This window comes from Curcuma longa, unplaced genomic scaffold (genome assembly GCF_044706935.1).
Source record: "Curcuma longa cultivar G26 ecotype Majalengka, Jawa Barat unplaced genomic scaffold, ITB_CL_G26_1.1 contig_1150, whole genome shotgun sequence".
Lineage (NCBI taxonomy): Eukaryota > Viridiplantae > Streptophyta > Magnoliopsida > Zingiberales > Zingiberaceae > Curcuma > Curcuma longa.
Genome location: NW_027428888.1, coordinates 3,343 through 12,043, shown reverse-complemented (window position 1 = coordinate 12,043; position 8,701 = coordinate 3,343). Strand labels below are relative to the sequence as shown.

Below are 8,701 nucleotides of genomic sequence, written 5' to 3'. Positions count from 1 at the left end.
TCACTCAGTCAATCACTCTCCTTCTTTGCCAGATTACTTCCCTGTCAGCCTCTCCAGAACAAATAAATAGGTGAAGCAATTGCCTTTCAAGTAAAACCATGAACAAGTAATTCAATTATTGCCTTATAATGTTACAAAATATATACACGGTACAATAACTTCATAAATATTTTCTTGCTCACTCTCTTAATTTCATGCATAAACAACCAAACATCAAAAGGTATTTTAATTTCATACTTAGTAAATCTTAACAATTGGAATATGCCTAATCCTTTGTCGTTCTTGATTATCTTCGTCCTCTTAATTTTCCCATTAGCTCCTCAGGCATTGCCATATAGAACGAGCTTTTGGAGATGTGTGAGAAATTCTATGCCACAAGGGACCATCTTTAATTCTGGAATGCCCCACATATGTAGTTCATATAAATTTGCCATGGCACCTTCCTCTATCACAATGTTATTTAAATTCTTCAATCCTTTCAAGTAAAGCCTTTTGAGATTAAGGAACCAACCTGTTCTAAAGTGCAGTTTTTGCCCTTCATATGCATCATCCTTCAATTCTAACTTCACTAGTTTATGCAGTTGTCCGAGTGAAGGAAGTGGATCTTCTATTAGCTGTGACCTCCACAGTCTCACATGTGTTAGTTCTGCACAAAACAAATAAATGTAGGCATTTTCCCTTCAAATAATCTACCCTCAAAGCCAACTTCTGAAGTGGAGGAGGTGGAGAATTTAACATTTCAAAGTTGAGCTGTTCTTCACTTCATACATGATTAAACTTAAGCTGACGAGGTTCCTCATCTTAGACAATGAGGTGCAAAGCTGAGGAAAATAGGCTTGTTTCCAATCCACAACTCCTAATGTTCGGAGCTCTTTCATGTCTCCCAATCGGTGTACAAACTTCTCGTTTGCTCCAACTTCTTGCAGAGTTTGTAGGTTCTTCCACTGCCATGATCCTTCAAGAGTTGGAACACAGCCAACTACAGTTGATCCCCCAAATTCAATCTCAATCCAAGTCACAAATAGGTGACGAAGTTGCTTCAATTGTGTGACACCACGTGGGAGCTTCCTTATGTTGGAATAACGGAGGTCAAGTGTTTGCAAACTCTGGAGCTTTTGGATATTGTTGGGAAGTTGTTTCACATTTGTATTCCAAACCCAAATAGTGAAGGTTAAACAAGGCTGAAACTTCATTTGGTAATTTGGAGATTCCAGCTATTCTTCGCAGCTCCAACACCCTTAACATTTTGAAACTGATCAAGACTGCTCTTAGGGAACCTGGACTATAATTTGAAAGTACTAAAAATAACCAGAGAGTGAAGTCGTGAAAGCCTCAGGCTCGTATTTAAATCAAGGGATTCATCATCATTTGTTTGGATGGAAGGCTGACGAGTTTGATGGTCCAAAACTGATTGTGAACCATCAAGAATATTCATGCTAAATTTTGCCTTTCTAGATATTGCTAGTGTTACCTCTCTTACAACGTCATGCATTCTGATAGCCTTCAGCCTCCCAAAATCATTTCTGTGCACCACCTGAAGCATGGACCGATCCACAAGTTCAGCAAGATAGTCATCAGCCTCCTCTTCCATTGATCTGTTACTGCTTCTTGCCGTCACGAATCCTTCAGCTACCCATAATCGGATTAGTTTCTTCCTTTTTATTTCATAATCTTCAGGGAAGATACTACAATATACAAAACAATTCTTTAGATAGTAAGGCAAATCATTGAAGCTCAGGTTGAGAATTTTCTTCACTTTATCTAGCGCAGGGTTGTTTTCAAACTCCCAATGAAGGAGATCATGGGCTTTCTTCCATTCAGCTTCACTCTTTTCCTTGAAAGACAATAAACTGCCAATTGCTACAATAGCTAACGGTGAGCCTCCACACTTGTTCAAAATTCTACCAGTGTAATCCTCTAGCTCTTTTGGACAATCTTTACTGTTCCCTCTTTGGAATGCCTTCTTGCAAAACAAAGTCCATGCATCTTTTTCATCAAGTTGTTGCAGCTCCATGATATGTTCGTCGTTTGCCATCCTTGCTACTTCATGTATTTCAGTTGTACAATTAGTCTGCTTCCATTGTTGCTATCAACAAAAGCACGACTAAGATCATTACACAAGTCTAAATGCTTTTACAAGACTTACTCTTGCATTTTGCATATGTGTGAAAGATGTTAGTGCATTTTCATGTGTCATCAAATGTAGGAAGGGAAAGGATGTAGCACACTACATTGATCCCTATGGTTTGTTCTTTAATTTCTTCATTTTCATAGTGTAAGATCAAGAGAAGCACGAGAGGAGGGGGTGAATAGCATGCATCACTTTCCTGTTTAAAATTTTTATTTTCTTTTTAAGGGCAACGAAAATGTAAAAAATTAAAGAAGATACATTTATTTTTACTTGCTTCATAGCCTTAGGCTATTAGTCCAAGGTCTGTGATCGTTGATCACTTTAGTTGGATAATTCTTTAATAATCTCTCTCTTCGAATAACTATTCAGAGATAGAGATTCGTCTCTTTATAAAAGGTAGGGTAGGGTAACAAACTTATCATCCCTTAGAATTTAAGGTGTGAAGAGACAATAATTATGAAAATAAAATGATACTAATAATTAGATCACAAAATAGTTTGTTGTTGGAGGAGCACGACTTCATAGTGTTAGTGTAGGAGCACTAGGTCTAACCCTAGAGTTTTGATGTTTGACAATACACCTAGGTCTGGTCTGTTTAACCAAGGGTTGATCCAAACCGGACTTAATATTTGGATGTGAGTGAAGTCTAGTCAGGTTAGTTTGACTAGAAGACTAGCGAGAAGTCCTAGTCGGTTAGACCAAGCAAGAGAGAAGTCCTAATTAGAGGCTAGATAGTCCTAGTTGAAGGCTAGGAGAAGTCCTGATCTGGAGGATTAGATAGAGAAAGTCCTAACTAGAGATTAGGTAAGGGAAAGTCCAAACTGGATATTTACCAGGTGAGAAGTCTACCTAGGGAAGTGACTAGTCCTAACTAGAGGTTAGACAAGGAAAAGTTCAAATTGGATATTTGACAGGTGAGAATGTTAGTGCAAGGTGCACTAGGTCTGCCCCTAGAGTTTTGATATTTGACAATACACGTAGGTCTGATCAGTTTGACCAAGGGTTGATCCAACCAGAACCTGATGTTTGCATGTGAGTGAAGTCTAGTCAGGTCAGTTTGACTAGATGACTAGCAAGAAGTCCTAGTCGATTAAACTAGGCAGTAGAAGTCCTAATCTAGAAGATTGGATAAGGAAGTCCTGGTGAGTAAAGCTAGGTAGGGAAAATCCTAGTTGTAGGCTAGGCAAAGGAAAGTCCTAGTTGTAGGCTAGGCAAAAGCAAGTTCTGGTTTAGAGGATCAGACAGAAGTCTTAGCAAAGTCAAGTGCACCAAATGCAAGTCCAGGCAATGTCAGGAGGATTGGGAAGCATGGCAAAAATACAAGTGAGTAGGGTCAAAAGGGCTGGAGGCTTGGTGAAAGTCTAGGCGGTCAGGTGGACCGGTAGCCTAGCAGCAAATCTTGGAGGCTAAGGACCATGGCTAAGCGAGAAGTCCAACAAGTCTGAAGGACTTATTAGCAAAACTTCTCCTGAATGGAGTGGGTAAGGGCGTGTTCCTAGTGTAGGAACAGTAGGCGTTAGACTAACCTAGGATTTCGATAGAAATCCGAAGTTAAACCCACAGGGTAAGGTTTAGGTTGTTTTTTTGTATGCTTATCTTGCAGGAACCAGGAGTTGGAAGCAAGATGGAGAAAGCATAAGTGAAACAAACAAAGTCAGCTAAACCAAGCCCGGAGTCAACTCAGGTCAAACCTGAGTCAATTGGATCCGAGCGACTCTATCAGATCTAGTCGACCGGACAATCCAAGCGACTCGAAGGCGGAATCCAAGCGACTCGATTAGGAAGACTCAGCCTAGATCGGATCGAATCAGATCATATCCAATCGATCGGATAGGGTTTCCAATCGCCTGGAAGTGACTATATCAGGAGGATGAACGTGCACAACCAGAACACAACAACTACAAGTCATCCTCTCTATCTAGTGGTGATTTTGAACGCGAACAGGGCCAGGGTTATGCAATCGAAGAAATTCCAGAAGGAGTGCTCGACACTCAGGACTTCCAGATCGGATCTACACTTGTTTGGTTTTTCCTTGCTTGTCTTACTTTGTTTTAATTTATTGTTATTCTTTATTGGATTGTAAGACGGGTTTCTCTGCCTTCGGACGAACGTTCGGAAAGGAGACCACTAGTAAACGGGTGTCTCCCATACATAGGCCTTGGACATACTAACCCTGGGGGGTTAGGAACCAAGTAAACTCCGCATGTCCTTGCATCCTTTTCTAATTCTGCTGCTTAGTGTCTCTGATAGAATGAATGAAAGAAAAATACAATGACCGCACTATTCATCCCCTCTAGCGCGCATCCACGATCCTACAGAGAAGTCTACCTAGGAAAGTGATTAGTCTTAATTGGAGGTTAGGCAAAGGAAAGTCCAAACTGGATGTTTGGTAGGTGGGAAGTGTTGGTGCAATATTTGCCCCAAGTGCATTGAGTTTCAATGTTTGGCTAAACTATGTTTGAAGTTAGGCAATACTTGTGATCTAACATGTGTGATGCAAGTTTGCAGGAAAGTCCAAGCGTAGTCTTGGCAAAGGAAAAGTCCAGGGTGGTCTTGGCAAAGGAAAAGTCCAAGGGTGGTCTTGGCAAAGGAAAAGTCCAAGGGTGGTCTTGGCAAGGAAAAGTCCAAGGGTGGTCTTGGCAAAGACTTGACATGACAAAGCTGATGGAAGCATCTCAGGCTAGTGCAGGGAGGCATGAGGCTGTGGGAGGTGTTTGAAGGCCGAGGTCTAGGTCAAGAGAAGCTGAAATGAGATTTTTCAGCTTCACCAGTCGACTGGCCCTGCCAGCAGTCGACTGCTCATAAATCAGACGCACACAGAAAGATCAGTCGAGCCAGAGGAAGACAGGAGTCGACTGGTCAGTCGACTGGTGTTATGGTGAGTCGACTGTTTCCAGTCGACTGGTCTTGGAACAGTCGACTGTTATTTGAACGTTGCAGAAAATTGGCAAGCATTTAATGCGCTTTAATGCGAGATTTTATTGCCGATTGAAGGCATCAGTCGATTGGCCCTGCCAGCAGTCGACTGATGTTGCAGAGATTATAAAAGAAGCCTGCACGAGAACAACTCATCTTTTTCGCTATTCTTTTATTGCTTTGTGCTTCTTCTGAGAACTTGTTTGTTCTCCATTCTCTGCTTTCTTCCTCTCCTCCTAAACAGTATTTCATATCATATTTGAGGAGATCTAAAGCGTTGTAAAGGTTTCTCCGCCTTCGAGGTTTTCGAGAAGGAGAAGATTCATAGTGCATCGGGTGTGTGCGTGCGTGTGGATCCTTAGATTAGTCACCTCTGCGGAGGTAGAGACCAAGTAAACAAACCGGGTTAGCGTTGATCTCTTTCTTTCTCTTTTATATTTTTGCTTCCGCTAATCTCTGTGCAGAGAAAGAACAAGAAAAGTCGAGAAACGCTATTCACCCCCCCTCTAGCGAACCAACCGATCCTAACAGGAAGTCTATTTATGGAAGTGACTAGTCTTAACGGGGAGTTAGGCACGAGTAAGCTAATAGGTTAGACCTACAGGGTAAGGCTTAGGTAAGCCTAGTAGGTCAAACAGACTACAGGTAGGCTTAGGTTATTTATGTATTTGCATGCTTATCTTACAGGAACCAGGAGATGGAAGCAAGACAAAGGAAACATAAGAGGAACACACAGAAGCAGCCGAACCAAGTCCGGAATCAACTCAAGTCAAACCTGAGTTGACTAGATCCGAGCGCTCAGATATCATTCCAGATGGCTGGACAGTCCAAGCACCCCTGAGTGTTTCAGGCGCATGGATCAAGAAGAATCAGCTCGGATAGAGTCCGAGGAGATCGAATCGGATCGGATCTTATCCAAGTGCTCGGATAAGGATCCAGATGTTCGGAAGACTCTATATAAGGAGGTTGAACGTGCACCACAAGGAATAATCTAATTCTCCATCTTCTTCATCCTACGGTGTTGCTGAATGTGAACGGAGTCAAGCTCGTGTGAACAGGGAAACTATTGGAAAGCCATCAATCTAATTATAATGAAATAGTTATAATTATGAAACTAAATTAAAATATTACCCAATGAAATAAAATTCAAAATATGTCAAAGTGAATTGACACATTCGTGGATCCACACGAAATGTATCAAATTCTCGATTTGATATATTATTAGAAATTAAAAAATTACTTGATTTATTTGACTCGTGCATAACTACCATGTACATGCATCTGTTTTAATTTTTGTTTGCACAAACATGTCATGTCATCATGTTTACTTATTTCTTAAGCTAGAAAGGTTAGTTAAAGATAAATGATTGGTTGACCTTTGTCAACATAGTACCAGGGTAGGGTGAGATCATAGTACGTTAGGGAAGTTTGGTCTAGGTAGTCAAGTGGGATAAGGAGTACCTTGCTTGGTCTGCTTAGCTAAGTAGAACTAATTAAAACTATTGTTGGGATCGTCCTGGTACAATGCTCGTATTTACACATTTTAAAAACGTGCGCAGCAGAAATAAATAAATAATTAAAATTAATTATTATAACACACATATGCAAATACAAGATATAACAGTGTACAAGACATGATTGAAAATTAAAATTTTTAGAATAGTAAAATAATTCTGCGCATACCTTGTAGATAATGTTGAGCGGTGTTGGCATTAATCGAGTGACCCTTGTCGAAGTTCCGTCTTTACTAGTGATCCAAGCTAAGCTCTCGTCTGGACGACTTCCTAAGTCATGAGTCACATCACCGTCTTCGATACTAGCCAATGATCGACAATGATTGAATCGAGAGAAAACTTAATTTCGAAAACACACAACAATGTTTATCGCGATCATTTTCTGGAGTTTTCTAGCTATCACCGAAAATTGTATTCCTATTGTAGTTTTCGGTAGTTAACGTTTGACCACCGATTAAGGGGCAAATAGTCGAAACCTTTCTAACATTGATGGAACGATCTCCGGAAGCTTCGTAAGCTTCTAAGAAGATTATAGACGGTCATCAAATTACGAGGGATGAATGGCAACAACCCTGTAGTGACTCCAAAGTTTTGACAATGACTTCACAAGTCATCGACCCTCAAACAGCAATCTCTGACATCCATTTCACAAGTTATCAGCCATGGACAGCATGCTCTGGCAACGACAACTTCACAAGTCGTTAGCCTTGGACTACGTGCTCCAGCGGCTTCACAAGCCGACTCCAGTACTCCGATAATATACCAGCACTGAAACACTTTGGCAGCCGCTCCCTCTTCTCTTATGCGGCTAAAACACAAGACAATCCGAGGACGACACCTAGTGGCAGCAGCTAGGGTTTCAACATGCAACCGCGATAGCGAGAAGTCGGTGGTACTCGACTGAAACAGGGATGACTGGGGTTCCCAATCACCGGCGAAAAAGGGAGGCGACAAGTGATGGCCAGCTGTGCTCGGGAAGAAATAGGGCGCACCCAAGAGAGAAAAGGAGGCAGTGATCTATGAGTTTTTGGCATCCTTGCTTCTCTGGCGGGCGCACGAGCAGAGACACCAACAGGGTTGCTGTCCTCAGGCGAAGAAAGACCAGCGTTCAACGACGGCGAAGTGCATGTGGCGTAAGAAGTTGTGACGACGGATAAGAGGACTTCTAGGGTTTCCATCGAGCTCTTCCACACACCAGCTAGGATTTGCACTCTCACCCTCTCCACGAGATCGACGATGTTTATGCGGACGGGGATCGGCTGATGGCATTGCTCTCGGGAGAAGATGATGAACAGTGCCCGCGATTGAGAAGCTACAGGAGCTTTTAAACTTGGGATCGATCAGATTTAGGTTTGAGCTGAACCAACGTTGGTTCAGACTGGTACTGTAGCGAACCAAATTTCTAGACTGTAGCTAATCGGGTTCAAAACTAAATCGCTTGGTTTACTAACCAAATGAACTCTAATTTGACTAAAACCAGTTTTGTTCGTTTCGTCTTTATAAGATGAAGCTTCTCATCTCTTCAATTTTGCCAAAACCTTTTCCATCATAAACCAAATCAAGTTGGTTCAATTTAATTCAAAACTAAATCGTTTGGTTCAATAATCAAACTACCTCTGATTTGAACGAAATTAATTTCATTCATTTCATCTTCATAAGATGAATTCCATCATTTTTCTTTTGTTTGGTTCAACCAGACTTTATTTCTCTCGTTCTGATAATCAAATTCTTAAACTTATTTTAAGTCCTTCGGAGAACTTATAGTGTGTATGATCCAATAGGTTCCTGGTTATGTTGGCTGTCCGTAATTAATATTAATTGCGGAACGATCATATATGGTACCTAGTAGTACATCATGATTTTCAATTAATCAAAAAATCAATGATTGATTCCAGAATACTTCTAAACCTTTCAGCAGCTTCAATAGGACATGCCTCGTTCCTTTCACCATCTTATACCCTCTTCATTTAAGACATGGTCTATATATGTTAGTCCCCACTAGGCTGACTACATCACACCTAGCCCAAGCTACTTTCTTGTCCTGTGGATTCATGTTACTTGTACATGTGTCCAAAAGTATCATACTCTTGCCATGTAATATTTTGGCCAAATATTTTTAGTAACAATCCTAATAAGCGAT

At 41.1% G+C, this 8,701-nt stretch overlaps 1 pseudogene; it reads right to left on the bottom strand.

The window, feature by feature from the left end:
- Positions 1-237: 237 nt before the first annotated feature.
- On the bottom strand, positions 238-7,739 carry LOC141815849 (disease resistance protein RPM1-like; annotated as a pseudogene).
- Positions 7,740-8,701: the final 962 nt, after the last annotated feature.